Source organism: Pristis pectinata, chromosome 16 (genome assembly GCF_009764475.1).
Source record: "Pristis pectinata isolate sPriPec2 chromosome 16, sPriPec2.1.pri, whole genome shotgun sequence".
NCBI lineage: Eukaryota > Metazoa > Chordata > Chondrichthyes > Rhinopristiformes > Pristidae > Pristis > Pristis pectinata.
In genome coordinates this window covers 34,712,123-34,729,349 of record NC_067420.1, presented here as the reverse complement: position 1 = coordinate 34,729,349, position 17,227 = coordinate 34,712,123, and the positions used below count along the sequence as shown (strand labels likewise).

Sequence of the window (17,227 nt, the reverse complement as noted above, 5' to 3'; positions counted from 1 at the left end):
CAGACAGCGGTTGAATTGAACCTGGGTCACTGGCACTGTAATAGCATTATGCTAACCGCTACAGTACTGATACCCAGTGAGATAATGTTCTAGGGAAAAAAGAAAAACTATTTGATTATCACCAGGCTTGTGGAAGCCATCCCTATCAAGTGATAAAAACTCAGGGCAGTGGGAGAGAGCAAAATTGGTAGAGAATGTGGATAAAAAGATCTGCTAATATTTCAAATTCTTGAGGAGCCCATTTTGCAACTAACAGAATTTGTTTATACCAGAGCAAAAAACAAACTGTTGAAAGAACTCAGGAGGTCAAGCAGCATCTGTGGAAGCAAAGAAATGGTCGTTGTTTTGGGTCGAGACCCTCCATCAGGACTGAGTGTAGAGGGACGATAGCCAGAATGAAGAGGTGACAATTCCTTTCATCCTTCAGATGCTGCTTGACCACAGTTCTTCCAGCACTTTGTTTTTCACTCCAGATTGCAGCATCTGCAGTCTCTTGTATCTCTATTGTTCATACCAGAAGCTACTGATCGCAAGCAACTTGTCATCACAGAAATTAATATACTGCACTATCAAATGTATTTAGATAGGACATATGCACAGCAATGAAGTAACATGTGTACATGTGTCGTTTCAAAGACATGGAAGAAGAATGGAGATCAGCTCAACAATTTGAGAAGTTGAAGAGAGTTTAAAAATAATTAAGTCAAAGTGTAACTTCAAGGTTATCAAACAATCTAGAAAATCTAACTGGGTCACCAAGTGTCCGTAAAGTATAGGAACCGGTTGTTCTTATTGTACATTAAGTCAATTAGAGAAGCACATTAAATGCCACTCACACCAGCAACAATCACATTTTGAGAATCAATTTCTTAAAATTCAGCTAACATAATCTGTCAACCATACAGATAAAAAGTTCTACAGTATTATTTCTGATAAACATACCATCCTCAAGCAATAGCATTAAAACAATACTTGTTTATTGCCATAAGTGGGATGCTGCTGCCAATGGTTCGGGTATACTAACAAAAATCACTGTCCTCCAACAAATGCATTTCAACTATCTTTCCTGTTCATTAGCATTCACATACACCTCCACAAAAAGCCTCTCCTTTACCTTATTCAGAATCTGCAGGAATACAGCTTCCAAAGAGACAAATCTCACACTCCAGACACAAAATGTCTCAGAATTTTCCATAACTGTTTTAGTAACATTCAAATAAATTACTTCCAATCTTCACAAATACATAAAACTGCAAGACAAAATATAACGATTACCACATGAATTCATAGCAAGGCTTTGCAAAATATCAATGCACTTCCCCACAAATCATTTTCCTTGGTGTACAAAGTGTGTTCAAGAATGGTGCAAATACTGAAAATCAGCATTACAAGTTGAATAAAACTGAGGAACTAATCTCAACTTGAAAAGTTACTATCAGCACCTAGCTTCCAATAAGGAATACTTACTACAATGTTAGCAATCACTCTCATATGTACTATTTTATAAAGTCTGCTTTTCTTCTGAAGTCTAATAGATAACCAGACAATTCTGAAGACGGTACTTCGAAGATATGCAAACAGATTCAATCTTTATTTGCCAAATAGCTGTATCATCAGTTATTTGTTGAACCCGCCTTTCTTGTGAAAAAATCTGATAATCTTACAATGGAATAATTCAGCCAGAAACAGGCTGTTATGTTCCAAAAGAAAGCGTGCTCTCTGACTCACCTGGTTCTTTACAGAAACTGTGGTCCACTGATCTCATCAGAAGATTCAATATTCAAATAGTGAAGGACATGGAGTTTGAATTGCTTAGCCACCTGTTACCCCCAAAAACACAAATTCAGGCTTGCACATTAAAATGAAAGAACATTTTAAACTGTGATAAATCAGTATCTTTAGCCTTGATAGTTTTCGCAAGTAATTCATTCTTGCACTAAATTTAATGTTTATATTTAGTTTTCTTCCTTATCTCACTCTCAACCCCATCTTTTCTCCCTTCAGCTTATTTTGCTTTCATTCTACACACGACCTTACATTGATTTACTTCTAAATTAGAATATTTCAAATGAAAATTCTCAACTGATTAGTTCACGAGAAATGTCGTTACTTGCCTTGTTCTCACAAGCCACACATCTCCAACAGAGGAGCCTCATCAAAAAGTTCCCTACTAAATAAAACCATGAAAACTCTAAGCAACTGCAAGCATGCTGAATAGCAAGCGTCATTGCTTCACACTGACTCAGATTTTATGGCCTTTACCTTCAAGTAAAATAGATTATGGTAAAAATCCATGTAGTCTCAGTCAAATTAAACCATAATTAAAATGTAATAATTAATACAAAGGCATGCTTTGCAATTTGGAGCATAAAAAGAGCAGCAGTTCACCCTGTTCAATGAAACTGACTGAAAATCAATAAACTGCAAATGCTGGAAATCTGAACTGAAAACAGAAAAGCGCTGGAAAGACTCAGCAGGTCAGGCAGCATCTGTGGAAAGAGAAACAGATTTCAGGTCAGAGCCTTCATCAGAACTGAAAAACCAAGTTCGTTTTAAGTTATAGAGTGGGAAGAAGGGATGGATACGACAAAGGGAATATATGAGGCTGTGCTAATGAAGCGAGAACAGTGGAGCTAATTTCACAAATGGATGACCTACAGCAGAACTAGCCAATTCTGATTCAAATACAGAAATCGTTTCCTTAAGTTGAAAAATTTATATCGAGCTCCTAAGGCTACAACATGACCAAACAGAAGATGAGGTGCTGTTCTTGAAGCTTAAAGCAAGAGGGGGCAAGTTTAAAGGAGATCTGCAAGGCAGGTGTTTTTTTTAAAAAATACATAGAGAGTGGTAGGTGCCTAGAGCGTGCTGTTGGGGAGGTGATTGAAGCAGATACCTTAGCAACATTTAAGCATTTAGGCAGATATGACCAGGCAGGAAACAGAGGGATCAGGCAGGGAGTAGAGGAGTATAGACCACGTGCAGGCAGATAGATTAGTTGGATTGGCATTCATGGTCAGTGCAGACTTGGTGGGCCAACAGGCCTGTTCCTGTGCTGTATGGTTCAATGTTCTTACTTTGGGGATAGTTAGAAGTGCAGGAGGCCAAAACAAACAGGTCAGTGTAGGAATGGGATGGAAAATTAAAGTGGCAGACACCAGGAAACTCAAACTTATCTTTGTGGATTGAGCAGAGGGATTCCACAAAGTGGTCACCCAATCTGCATTTGGTTCCTCAAATGCAGCTTGAGACTACACTATGAGCAGTAAATGCAGGTAGACGGACTGTTTTGAGTCCCTGGATGGCAGGAAGAAATAAAAGATCATATAATCTAGACCATTTGAAGTTACAATCAGGGTGGAAAACTGTCAGCAAAAGTAATGAAAAACAAGTAATTATTGAGTTCTGTACAAGTGCAGGAAGTAGCACTAATACAACTGTTGATGTACCAGAAAGAGAGCAGAGAGTGGGCCTCCCCACTCTGAGTAGGAGTGAAACAAAGACCAAAAATAAACAAGCATAGCTTAGGCATATGTGAGCTCCCTTGGCTGCGCTTTGATCTGGGAAAAATGAATGCAGTTGAAGAAAATCGGTGGTAAAAAAAAGCGAATGCCACGTTGGCATTCATTTCAAGAGGTATAACGTAGAAAAGTAAGGAAGTGTTGATGAGGCTCTATAGGGCACTGGTGAGGCCTCATTTGGAATAGTGTGCGCAGTTTTGGGCCCCTTCTCTTAGAAAGGATGTACTGATGTTGGAGAGGGTTCAGAAAAGATTTGAGAGGATGATTCCTGGAATGAAAGGGCTTACATACAATGAGTATTCGTCGGCTCTTGGACTGTACTCACTGGAGTACAGAAGAATGAGAGGGACCTCATAGAAACATTTCGAATGTTGAAAGGACTGGACAGAGTAGATGTGGCTAAGCTGTTTCCCTTGGTGGGCGAGTCCAGGACTAGAAGGCACAGTCTTAGAATTAGAGGGTACCCGTTTAAAACAGAAATGAGGAGAAATTTCTTATAGTCAGAGGGTAGTGAATTTATGGAATTCTTTGCCATATACAGCTGTGGAGGACCAATCACTGGGAGCGTTTAAGGAGGAGATTGATAGGTATCTAATTAGTCAAGGTATCAAGGGATATGGGGATAAGGCCGGAAATTGGGGCTAGATAGGAATAGTTTTAGTTTAGCTCAGGGAGTAGACTCGATGGGCCGAATGGCCTACTTCTGCTCCTTTGTTTTGTGATCTTGTGAAGAAGTTGTTCAATGCGAGAAGTTCAGCCAGGTGAATAAATATGTTGACAATGGGGAATTGGTCGGGTCTCTGTTCAAGAAAGAAAGGGAGCATCCTCAGACTCTATTGGTATGGTTTACAGGTGTAAAGGGGTTGTTTATCTGTGGCAGAGATGAACTAGTTGAAACCAGGGAATTGAAGAATGTCAAAGTGGCAGGGGGCACCAGAGGTGTCACAGATGCAAGAAGAAAAACACTGGCATGGGAGAAATGATGAAGACATGGAGGAAGAAACAAGTCTGGTGGTACAAGAACAGGCTGAAGCAATGGGTCAGCCCAGATAATTCCCTTGTGGAGCCTGGGCAGGAGATGGAAGCACCTGCGTTGAGTCTGCAGGGGTGACCCTCAGCTTTCTGTCGCTTGTAATATTAATTCTCCATTCCATTCCCAACTAATCTGCGTATGGTGTCCTGGACTGTTAATAACAAGGCCCAACAGAAGCTGGAGGAACAGCACCTCAGTTTGTGTCTCTGCATATTGCAGCCTTTGATACAACTTGCAGCCTTCTACAACTTCAGGTAGTTCACTTTATTTGGTGGTCAGTTCTGCTGCACTTCATCCATCTGTAATCTAGGTTCAGGTTTTTGCTCTTGCCATTACCACAGCATGACCTGTACAGTATTTCCAACAAGCTCTGCATTCCATAGCTTTTTACTTTGCTCTCATCAACCCATCAACTGAATGACTCCATATACAGCTTATCCCCAGGGCAATACTGCCTCTCCATATCAGTGATATCCAATCTATCCCTCCCCTACTCTTTCTGCAACTTAAAATTAATGTATTTTCTAACTTTTCCAGTTCTAGGAAAGTTTTCAACCTGAAATATTAACTGTTTCACTTTCCACAGATGCTGCCTGATCTGTGCAGTGCTTCAAGCACTTTGTTTTCATTAATGACACTACTTTCCTATCGAAAATCAACTTAAAAGCTTTACAAAGAATGTACAAAATACAAACTTCAAATATAAATTCTAGAAACTAAACTTGAATCTCTCTAAAACTACTTACAATGGAAGGCCCAAAATTAGTTCAAAATCCGATCACTATGTTGGGGATTGTAATCAATCGTGATGTTATTTTTCACTTCTAGTCATTTTGCAGCATTATCAACTAAAAATTGACATCAAGCAGCAGAAAGGTATATTGCTATAGCTACCAATGTAGGATTTATTAAACAAGCATCTTTAAAAGAGATTGAGGGAGAGTTTCTGTCCTTGGCAGATGAACATACAGGAGATGCTGGAGATAGGGTAGGGGACTGGCAGGGTGGGGAGTTGGTCGTGAGGAAAAAGGGATATAATTTTGCTTGGAAGCAAACACATTATCTAGAATAGAGGGAAAACTGAAGGAAAATCTGGTGCATGAATGCTTGTGAATCTCACTGCTGCATATTCTTGATATGGAATATAAAAGGCTTCTAACATGCAGCTTATACACAAACTTAGAAAGTTACTGCACGAAGAGAAGGACATTAGAAACAAACCTTCATTATGTTTTATCAAAGAATCCAGAACAACATTTCCTTTTAGTTCCATTCAGCAGCTAGATTCTACTCTGGAGTATTTGTTCCCACTACATAGAGACCACCATCATGCCAACAAACCATTACAAGGCTGCCTTATCTGTCATTCAGACTTAATCAGAAGATGCATCCCTACAGCACTTCAGTTACTCAGATATTATGGATTCAGAATTTAAAAAGTTTTGGTCTATAATGGTTGTAGACTATACAAATAGAAAGTACATAAAAATCACTTCTTGGAAAATGCCCAACACTGATCTAGCAAAGCTGCAAAATCATCCATTGGAATAATCAGTTTTGTGGTGTGTACAGATTGTTTCATTTCCTTGTAAAACACATCCAATCTATTTCTGGGACCCATCATCAAGCACCAGTTACTTCCAAACCAACTACAGCAATGTTAAATACCCTCATTAGGTTGGGGGGAGGGGGGGGGTGCGGTGGAAACATGGATAAGGAGGAGATAGAAGGGGAGATAGAGGTTTCCTGTGAGAAGTTTCCAAAATTTATCACTGCCATATTGTAAATAGTTTTCCAAAATGAGACCCTATTTCAACTTAGAAGCTCATTTCACTCCTTTTCAAAAAAAAATCCTGTTCAGATAAATAATAAAGAACAATATTCATGAACCTAAATAGGGGAGTGATAATCAACAGAAAATTAAATTGCTTTTAGCCATTTGGCTAATAGCAGCTTAAATCATTTAGTAGTCTCTGCAGCAAAGGATACCCTCTTGTGTTTTTTTTAAAAACATGCATCAGCCCCAACCCACATGTTCAACCCCAATTTTGCTGAAACAGCACTTTTCCATGCAATTTTCTTTACACTGTCAGCTATTTACACAGCTAAGCAGATTAAATATTTGCTCAACAAGCCCTACAATGACCTATGGAAAGCTCGAACACTGACAAAATAACTACATATCCAACATCAGCGTGCATCTCATTATCTGATCCAAAGCCAGATAACCAAATCCATGATCTGTGTTTTCTGGATCTTTGTCTACAAAGTGAAATTCAATTCTTCTACAGAACAGTATTCAGCCTCATTTGATATTTTCACTGTTTACAAGAAGCCTTACTACATTACAAAACATTAACTGAAATCATTTTGTCTCCATCACTGATATGACATGTTCAAACACATCATTCCAAATATATATGCATACTTCAAATGAATTTCTTTTTTTTCCACCAATTTATGTTCGCACCTCAATAGGTTAAGCTCAGCATGTAACATGATCTTCCAAATGAATAACCACTGTGCATTTTGGAAATAAGTTAGCAAGTGAACCAAGTTTTCGCTACTTATTAAGTCATGAAGCAACATTAACTGCAGCCCGAGGACCCATCCCTTTAACCAGGAAAATGAATGGGAAGAAAATACACAAAACTCAAGGACCTGCAACTTTAATCTAAAGTTAACTCATAATCAGATACATTTAAATTTAACTCAGTGGACTGGACAGTTTGGTTCTGGGTTGAAAATTCTATGTGTATGTGAAAAATAGTACAGCCTTTGAACTGGAGAGCCTAATTAATATTGATGCAAGCATATACTTAAGAAAGCTGTTCCATTTTAAAAAACATAAGTGCATATTTTTCATTACACTTTTTACATCTAATAGAAGCTCCAACAGAAATTCTCAATTTGAATGGAGAGGGAAAAGTAACTCTCAAAACAAATGATTGCAAAGTACATATTACAATCTGGAGTAAGCTACTTGCAAAGTTGATGAAAGCAGATTCATTAAAAATTTAAAGGAATTGGGTATATATTTGAAAAGGAAATATTTGCAAGGCTGTTGTAAAAGAACTGGGGGACTCTATCAAAACTGCCAGCAACGGGAAATGGGTTGAATGGCTTCGTTGTGTGTAACAGAGTTCTGTGATTTGAAATAAGTTTTCAACCAATAACCTTTGTTTCAGAAAACTATGGAGCTTATTATCATTTCCTTAATGTGATCACATAAATAATGTATAGTTGTCCACAAGAACTTCAGTGTAAAACCAAAGTGTGTTTTGTGTATATTTTTAAATCCTGTGTGGACATTACACCAAATTCAAAATTGCCCAGCAATCTGTAAACAGATTATGCATGTGAAGCATGCTTTTTCAAAGTAAAGAGTGTCATAAGGGCAAACAAATGTTGAAAACTATCACAGTACATAAAATGTGATGCTGAAGTTTGTGCATAACATACACCACAACCAAATTATTTGCCATGTATACACATAGTACGGCTCAGATGCATTGCCCAGTAAAATAAATTTCTTCCTGTACCTGCTATTAACACTGCAGAAACTGCTAAACTTGTGCATAATCTATTATATTAAGACAAACATTTCACAGGCTCGCAATAATTTTAAAAGCCAGGAACACTGCATATGTATAAAGCAGCCTAAGTAAAGAGACATGAGAAAATAGTTTACAAAATGGGGCTGAGGAGAGAATTAATATTCACCAAATGCTTTTTAAAACTGGAACAAACACAATGGTATTACAACTATATGTTGCTTACTTACTAAATGCTACAATACTCTGCCAAATTAAAATCAGGATCCATTTCTTTGGTAAAATGCCAATCCATCTTGACGTTAAAATACATGTTTTGGCATGGCGAACAATATGAAAAATAAAACCAATATTTAGTCACATGATAAGTATCAAGTTTTACTAACTCTGCTTCAAGCCAAAATAAAACTTTTATACAGATATAAAGTAGTAATAAAAATATCCCAAAAGCACATACCCAATGCTATATTGTTAATTAAAAGTATCCCTTAATTTTCATTTGACACCTGGAAACAAGCCCACAAGATGTCAATATTCACTGATGTGAACATTCTATCCTATATGAAGATAGGACAATCATTTGCCCAATCCAACAAAATGGAAAGACAGTAACCATCAATAATATTTTTCCAGCATCCATGCGCCTGTAGATATTGTAACCCTGCTAGTTCTCCCTAACCACCTTTGATTGTAAATGCAGTCAAACTTAGTACTATGTGAGGTCACCTAATGCTGTTACTATAACAACATCCTTGACTGTTACAGCCCGACATAACAATCGTGCGCAGGCAGCCAATGGCTCTACTGAAGTGACAGGAAAATCTAATGTCCACCTTCTTAACTTGCACACAAATAACTGCCAGCTGTTTGAAGAAAAACACAAAGCTAAGTCAGTCTGGAAGAACTCCTGTGAAATTTTAGCAGTCACCATTAAAACACACCCATACTACCTCGCGTACTAACCACAGCAGTCAGATCAAAAATTCAAATAAAACTATTTTATAGTTTTATTCTGACTTCTAATAGGTTCACCAATGCCTGAAAGATGGAAACAAAGTTATGCTTTCCCTTGCAATTGTTAAAGCAATGTCACAGCATGATATTTTTCAGCTTTGGAAGGTGTCCTGTGGAAAGGGAAGCAACTGGTTCTAATCAAGGTCAGGCACGTGTTGCAATACAAGTTTTGGTACCTCTTGGCATGCATATTTCACAAGCATTCACAACGTCTATACGAGTACTCATCTACATCTAAATCTGCATTTTTCTGCACAAATCTCCTCACTTCATAATATAAAAGAAACAAATGAAATTGTTTTAGATTCAATTAATGTCATGATGATCCATAATCATTCAAATAAACTTACATTCACGAGTAAAATAGTTTAGTACCTTCTTAAAAAAGCTAGCCAAATTTGCTGAGCATTTTAACCAAAATATTGCACATATAAATGCTGTACACTTCAGAAATATACAGCTTAGAATTTTATGAAAAGTATCTACAGGCTGTTCTAACAGACCTGCCAATAACAGGATCTAAACAAGATGTAGATGTCAAATCTACCAGTACTTTAGCATCTGTCTATCAACAGGGTCTCAAAAGACACACCAATGACAACAGCTTATGAATGCCATCAGCAAGCAAGCCAATAGCAGAAGTCCCTCAACCCACTGTCACCAGAATCGACGACAACACAAGAGCCTATCCTACTGCTGTCTGCAAATCCACAATTAGAAGCAAGCCATCAAGGAGCTGTCACGTTGAATTATCCTGCTCGACAAACAATGTGTGCTTTTCTAATGCACAAAATGCAGGTATTATTAGCAGTTCTAAATTTTAAAAAATTGGGAACGAAAATCAACATCTGCCAGGAATTACAACCTATTCCATCCACATGGTACTGTCAGAACTTTGTTTTTTTTTAAAATACAAAAAGCATACAAATGGTAGCTAATGTTCAAGAGTTCCTTAGCAAATCTCCCAAAATTAACAAGTTATGCTGTATGCTTTTTTTTTACACACATGTACTTCAGGTAATGAGAAATGTTTCTTCTGTTGGCAGAGACATTACCTCATACTCATTTTTCACAATGACTTCAAGTTGCCTCTACATATTAACATTCTAGATATATAAAATAATGGGCACAATTCTTAGCAATTACAAAATGCAATTTTTAGACATTCCAGGCACAGCTATAAATATTCTACTTCTAAATACTGACATCCTAATCTCTTAACATCAACTAACCCATGGAGAACATTTAATATTGTTTCACTGCAAGGAAACTAGAAGTACCATCCTCATAAAACAAGCAGAGAAATACAGAAATACAAAGCAATAAGCAGGAACTGAAAGACTTGAGATTCACTGGAATCTACTTTGAAAAATAAGAGCTTAGTTCAAACAGAAACTACATATCACAGAATTATTGACTCCATTCATAAGAATACACGTGTGTGCACCACATCTGACTTCCTGTTTCTGCAAGGGGTTAACAGTCACTTGCATTTAGGAACACATTAAGTTCAGTCCCTGGTCTGTTCCAGGAAGAGCGACGTCAGTCAGGGCAGAATTGGATTGCTTGTGGCATGTCAGTGTCAAAATACAGTGATCAAAAACTGGATGCCCAATCTAAAAGATTTATAAAAAGATCAGGGGCAGATGTAGACACTATTTTACTCATAGACCAACACCACCCTTATTCCTTCACGATCAATGTAAAATTACTGAAGTATAACCATTATATTGTGATCTGTTCCCTGCCTATTAAATGCTCCACCTGAAACTCTGTCTGAATACATTTGGCTGATTGGTGCTGTTATTTTAAATCTCTAAGCATTTTAAAACAAAACAATTTGTACATTCCAGCTCATCTAGGTCTACCTAAAAAGGGCAGCTGCCTCCCAATGTCTTTACCTTCCGTAGCATGGCAGTTTCCATATTTTGTGCAGCCCAAGGCACATTTTAATTCTCGTGTTAGTTTAACGTGAGGATGATAAAATATAATCTTTGTTTAACGCTTTTGTCTGCATGGTTCCCTTTTTCCTTGCTAGCTGTCATACACGCGAGTCATTTTGGGTATAATTGCAAGAGTCTTACTGCCTTACCGTCTTCACGACTGCAGACAAGCAAAGCAACCTAGGAGGTAGTATGCGCTTTTTTTTTTGTTATTGTTGTTTGAATGCAACGTAGAAGCAGCATTTAAAATTCACACCGAAACTGTAATTAAAATCCCTCCCAAACCCCCGTCTTTGCCCAAACCAACGTGACGGGGGGAAAATGCCATGGCGACCAGTTGATGGCCACCAATGGGAAGGCGGGCAGGCAAGGGTGAAGAAGCCAATGGGCGAGGGCCGGGGGCGGGCTAACGCTCCCAAGTTCAGTCTCAGTAATTAAGTTGTCCCGAACCAAGATCCTTTTTGGGTTTAATTATTTTAATTTTAAAAAGAAAACGATTCGCTTTTCCTCAACCCTCCCCCCGCCCCACACAAAAAACAGGACGGCGGTCTCGCCCGGACCGGGAGGGCGCCAGCGACCTTCAGCGGGGGCGAGGTGGAGGAGGGGGGTTGGCGGCAGGGCCCCGCTGCTCTCGGCCAGCCCCTCGGTAACAGGTTAGTGGGGTGGGTGGGGGCACCCGTTTAACTTTAGGCCGGGAGGGAGGGAGGGAGAGGGCGGTTGAGGGTGGGTGGGTGGAGGGGCGGGAAAGAAGCAGCGGCAGCTGCTGCCCCCTCCACAGAGAGCAGGCGGCTGAGGGACGGCGGTCCGGTCGAGGCGCTCGGCCGCGCAGCTTTCGCGCCAACTCACCGGCGCGGGGCTGTTAGTCGAAGGAAGCCGCCAGTATCCTGACCTTCGTTTGCCTAAATAAGCCGAGCCAAAGCGCCGCCATGTTGCTCCTTGTTTATTTAAATCTCGAACACTCCCACAGGGGGGCGGCTTACTGCGCATGCTCGCGGGGACCCCGCCCGCAGTGCCGGCTGGGGCTTGTAGTCCGCCGGGCGAGGGAGGGAGGCTGCCGGTGTACAGGTGATGCGCACTGCCTTGGGTGAGACAGCGTGTCTCACTTGGGGTGGTCACTGCCTTGGGTGAGACAGCGTGTCTCAGGTTAATTGCAAAGGGACTCGCCTGCAATTGGACTACTGGGACTCCAAAGTATTGGTATTGTTTTATTATTGTCATTTGTACAGTGGAAAAACTTGTCTTGCATACCGATCGTACAGGTCAATTCATTACACAGTGCAGTTACATTGAGTTAGTACAGAGTGCATTGAGGTAGTACAGGTAAAAACAATAACAATGCAGAGTAAAGTGTCACAGCTACAGAGAAAGTGCAGTGCAATAAGGTGCAAGGTCACAACGAGGTAGATCGTGAGGTCAGAGTCCATCTCATCGTATAAGGGAACCGTTAGGCTGCGCTGGTCGTTTCCCTAATGTGAATGAAAAAGCAAAGTACTTCATAAATACATAAGTCACCTAGCATCGATATCCAGAAAAGGCAGGGTGTGTAGCCTTCAGGACAGCTTAATTATTTGGGTTCTGGAAGCTTCGAGTGTAGGTGACTAAGTGCATTCAATGTACAGATTGAGTATATATGATTCCATGGAACCATAACAGCACCATGCTAGTGTGTATCATCTGCATAAGCACCGGTCTATGTTTTCACCTGCAATTTATGGATTGAATTTATTTAATGAGTCGTTTTTCTTTGAAACAGTATTCAGGACAGCAGGAGTTCCATCGTTTGTGCATGACATCCCTTGCCTGTCAATCCAATTGCAAGCATTAATTACCAGGATCTTCAAATATGCCTTGATATGTAATGTGGTAGTGTCTACTTTGGGAACTAAACTGGTGGACCAAAATCAATCCAAATAAACAGCAAAATTGTTATGTTCCACCAAATAAAGATTGTTATGAATTAGTGTAAGAATTGTCTAAATGACTCAACAATAAAGGATCAATTCTAACAAACCTGGCTTTTTTTTAATGTAACTTCCAGTGGCTTTTGTGCAAAGTTGATCCTAATCTGATTTTAGCTTAATTTGTGTGTTATGCTTAAAGTGCGATTCTATTTAAATAAGTTTAGTAGTTTATTTGACTTTGTAATATTCATAAGCTACTTTTGAGTTGAAGTGGTTCATTTAAATGCACTGAGTAGTATTGGCAAAAGAATAATCAGTTTTATTTATTTGTTTCAATGAATCTAAAATGAAATAAGATTATTGTATTATAAATAATGTGGTATTGATTAAATGCACCCTAGCTAATACCCAAGTGGAAAGAAGGCATTAGTCTAAATATCTCAAAACTTCTCCAAACTTCTGGAGCATTGGCAAACGTTAATATCAAAGAGCCTCCGTCTAAATTTGAGTACAATCTCAAATAAGTCGCCTCTATGTTAATGGTCGCTCTGGGAGTATTAATTCTGTGTTCCTTTTATTTTGTCATAGTAATGAAATTTTGTACGTGCATTGATTATCCTACAATTCAAACGTCAGATGCTTCACTTCTGATATGTGTCAAGAGGGTCATGAACCAACGGAATCAAAGCGGTCTGTTAAAGAGAGCGCGATACACAGCAATTCTATAGAATTACGGAAAGAAATACAAGCAGCCATTACAATCATGCACTTAGGTGGAAAATTGGGACCTAGTATATGATAGTTTTCAAACACTGTGTGTTTATAAATACATGTCATGGAAGAAAGCTCTACGGCAACAGGTCTCAATAAATTCAGACATTAAGAATTCATTATCTACATCTTAATTTTTCTAAAAGATCCATTGCAATTCTCTCTCTCTCTTTCTCTTTTCCATAGAGAATTACCACTGCTTCTCCAGCCACACCAAGCCCATTGCCCCTTTCCTCGTCCTTCGTGGTTCGGGAATGCGAACGAGGATATTTTTAGCTTCAATCTCCTTTTCATAGGAATGTTTCCACTGGCCGTGCATGGATTTGCAAATGTTAAACTGTGAGATCTATTTTAATTCCACGTAAATTGGGTGCTTCAGAACTGAGTAACATTGTATAATTATATTCTGAGGGTAAGATTAAATTCCAGAGATGATTTGGGGACTGCATTGTTACACTAGAATGTCATTCTTATGTAAAATGCTGCAACGTGTCCCGTCGCTTTCTGTCACTGGCCCGCAGTATCATTCTGGGAAAAAAAGTTTGCCACTCCCCTCATTTAAAGAAGTTTATCTGAGGTCCTTACGTTGTGTGGATTTACTTTTGCTAGCGTTAACAGATTTAATTTAACACCAGTACTTTATCTTATGATAATATCCCATCGTGCATTTCAAAGCCAGTATGAGAAAAAAATGCTTGTGTGTACGTGCAGAGCCTAGAAAAATGCGCATTGGTCTCTGGAAGAATGTGGGCGGCTGTGTCTAGAATTGGGAGGGCACCTACGTATCCGTGGTACGTCCAAATGAGTGTGTAAATGCAGGGACTAATGCTCAGTGTACTAGTTAGTGTTGGGGGACGAACGAGGGAAGGTCAATGACCTGGATTTAAGGTGCACACACACGCCCTCTGCTGCATTATCAGGATCCTAAAACCCTGAGCTTAATTTTTCGGGACCTTTCACCCATGAGTATTTCCCCTAGTCTTTTTGACAGACCTGTGGAATTTGCGACAGGATCTGGATCTCCCGCTGCCTTCGAATCCATTAAAATATATAATAAATATTTAAAACCCTACTGTACTGCTGTATTACGGCGGGATAAAATGTGTACGTACTGCTAAAAAGAGGCAACTTTTCCCCGACAATGCAATGTTATGGTGACCTTACTAGTGGAAATATATTCATATCGACGAGAAAATGCAGCCTTAAGAACCGCAGACTTGGAGGGGATTCTGGGTTCCGGAGGAGAACACGCCTCTTGGATTGCAATTGTGATTACATTAGCAACCACCAAGTGAAATAAATTTTGTGTCTTATTTGCTGTGTCTTGGTTATAAAGTGTTTGTTTATTGGCATTTTGGTTGAGGGAGATTCCCTTACAAATGGAGTGTGATCTTTACTGCCCTGCTTATGAAGGTGAAAATGCATTTTAAAAAACAGGGTGATGATAGAGCTGTTTCTTACGCGCTGAGCAGTATGGGTCAGCTACACTCCATTAATAATGTGCTTTCTTTTGTAACCGAGATCAATTGGAGACAAAGTTTCGCCGCTGGAACACCATATGAATTACATCAATCCACAACTACGATTATGTTTGGCATTTAATATATTTGTGTCTTTTACATTGTTTCTTTCTTTTCTTTCTGGTGACTGAAAATTCCAGGAATGCTAAATTCAATTTATTTATATAAAATGTTACGTTTGGTTGCACGTTAAGGGGAGGTAAACCTAATCCCAGCACGGTAACATTTCTGTACAGTAGATAGCTCTAACAATTTATTTTGAATTCAACCTCAAAATGACAAAACCTGTGTCTTATTGATTTTGACCTTCATTTCAGCACAACATTTAAGTGAGATTGTCATTTTTTTTATTGAATTCATGCACTATGAATTTACTCCTACCACAGTTTTGTGTGAGTTTCTCATTTCACTTAGTTCAATATTATGTGCTATCTCATTACCTGTGGAAAAACTGGAATATCATAAGATTCTGAACGATGGTATATAAATGCAAATGTTTATATGTTGGTCCAAAGCAGTTTTGGCTAGGCATTAAGCACCAGTATAATCTGGAAATCTGGGCTATTTAACTGGAGAACTAAGGTCATTGAGATAATTGGGCACCAGTCAATTTGGTATGATGTAAATTCAAATTTTAACATTGAAACAAATTTTAAGCTTTTATCCATTCCTTTATATTCCCTTATATGCCCATACTGTCGAGATCAGTGCATAGTATGGTATAGGAAAACTTGCATTCATACAGCATCATCAGTCTAGTAGACTACAACCCAAAGCACATTATGGGAGTATAAACAAACTTTAAGAAAATAATATTTAGCAATAAAGTTATGTACAAATGATTAAATTAGCAAAGTCAGGAGGTTTTAGAGGATAGAGAGACAGAGTCATGGGAAGGGCGAAAGAATACTATGACCTCGTATTGTAGGACTAGAAAAGGTTATAAGAAAAGCAAGTCATTTATCTAATTTCAACAGGGAAAATAATTTTAAATTAAATGCATTGGTGGACCAAGAGACAATGTAAGTCAGCAAGCACATTAGCATTGGGTGACTAGGATGGGGTCAGTTTGGATACCAGAAGCAGAGCTTTGCCTATGCTTAAATTTATTGAAGGTGAGAGGAATAGGTGATTGGAATAGGTGTTTCCAATTACCTATTAGTTATGATAAGGTTTCTAAGTCACAGATGGGTGGACACAGGAGATATCAGATTTGTATCTTTGCAAATACAATGAAGAGGTTTTGATCCCAGCAGTTTAATCTGAATCCAAATTTCAACATGGGAAGTAATAGGACATATTTTACTGGCCACCATTCCTCTTGGGATTGCGCTCTTTAATCTGATTTTTTTGGGTCTTGAAATTAAAGATGTGTTATAAACACCTTTGATGAACTACTTGATGTTTGAGTATGAATCCAGCCCAGAATGGTTGGATCAAAGTAACTATTATTAACATACAAATGGTCTGGTGAGTTCAGAGAATTGAGAGATTCCCTGTAAATTACAATCACCAGAACCTGCTGTTCAATTTATACCAAATAACTATTTCAAACAGCATCTCATCCTTAACCTGTTATTTTTGCTAGGTTTGCATAGTAACTGCCTAATTAGATAGTTAGGAAATTGTAATTACTCTTGAGGGTAAGTACTCTTTTGACAATGGCAATTGTTAATGCACTGCCAACCACCGTGACCCTAAATGAGAACAATTCATTAAGTTCAAACTCATACCTGAATGTAGTCGATTGTTAAGCATTTTTTTTAAATTCTGAATTTCTCTTGGTGTTACTCTGTCTTAATCTTTCCTTTTTCTGTAATCAATTTGAGTCTAAATATCTGTTCCTCTGCCTTCTGAATCCTTAAATCTCAGTAGTTAAAGAGGCAGTCTGTTGATCCCACTGCTCATGGAGGTCTCAAATGCCTCAACTCCCTTGTCACATCATTATCAGCTAATTAGAGGACAAAATA

General features: G+C 38.7%; 1 protein-coding gene across 4 annotated transcripts in view; it reads right to left on the bottom strand.

Annotated features, from left to right (window-relative positions):
- The window catches only part of LOC127578695 (nuclear receptor coactivator 3-like), a 177,960-nt gene extending 165,845 nt beyond the window's left edge, over nt 1-12,115 (bottom strand). For 2 of the 4 annotated variants that reach the window (XM_052030984.1, XM_052030983.1), the window contains exon 1: nt 11,912-12,115. The gene's annotated coding sequence lies outside the window, so the exon portion shown is untranslated. Of the gene's footprint in view, nt 1-11,214; nt 11,276-11,911 lie in introns of those variants that run through there. The other 2 variants (XM_052030986.1, XM_052030987.1) reach the window with 2 other exon arrangements.
- Nucleotides 12,116-17,227: the final 5,112 nt, after the last annotated feature.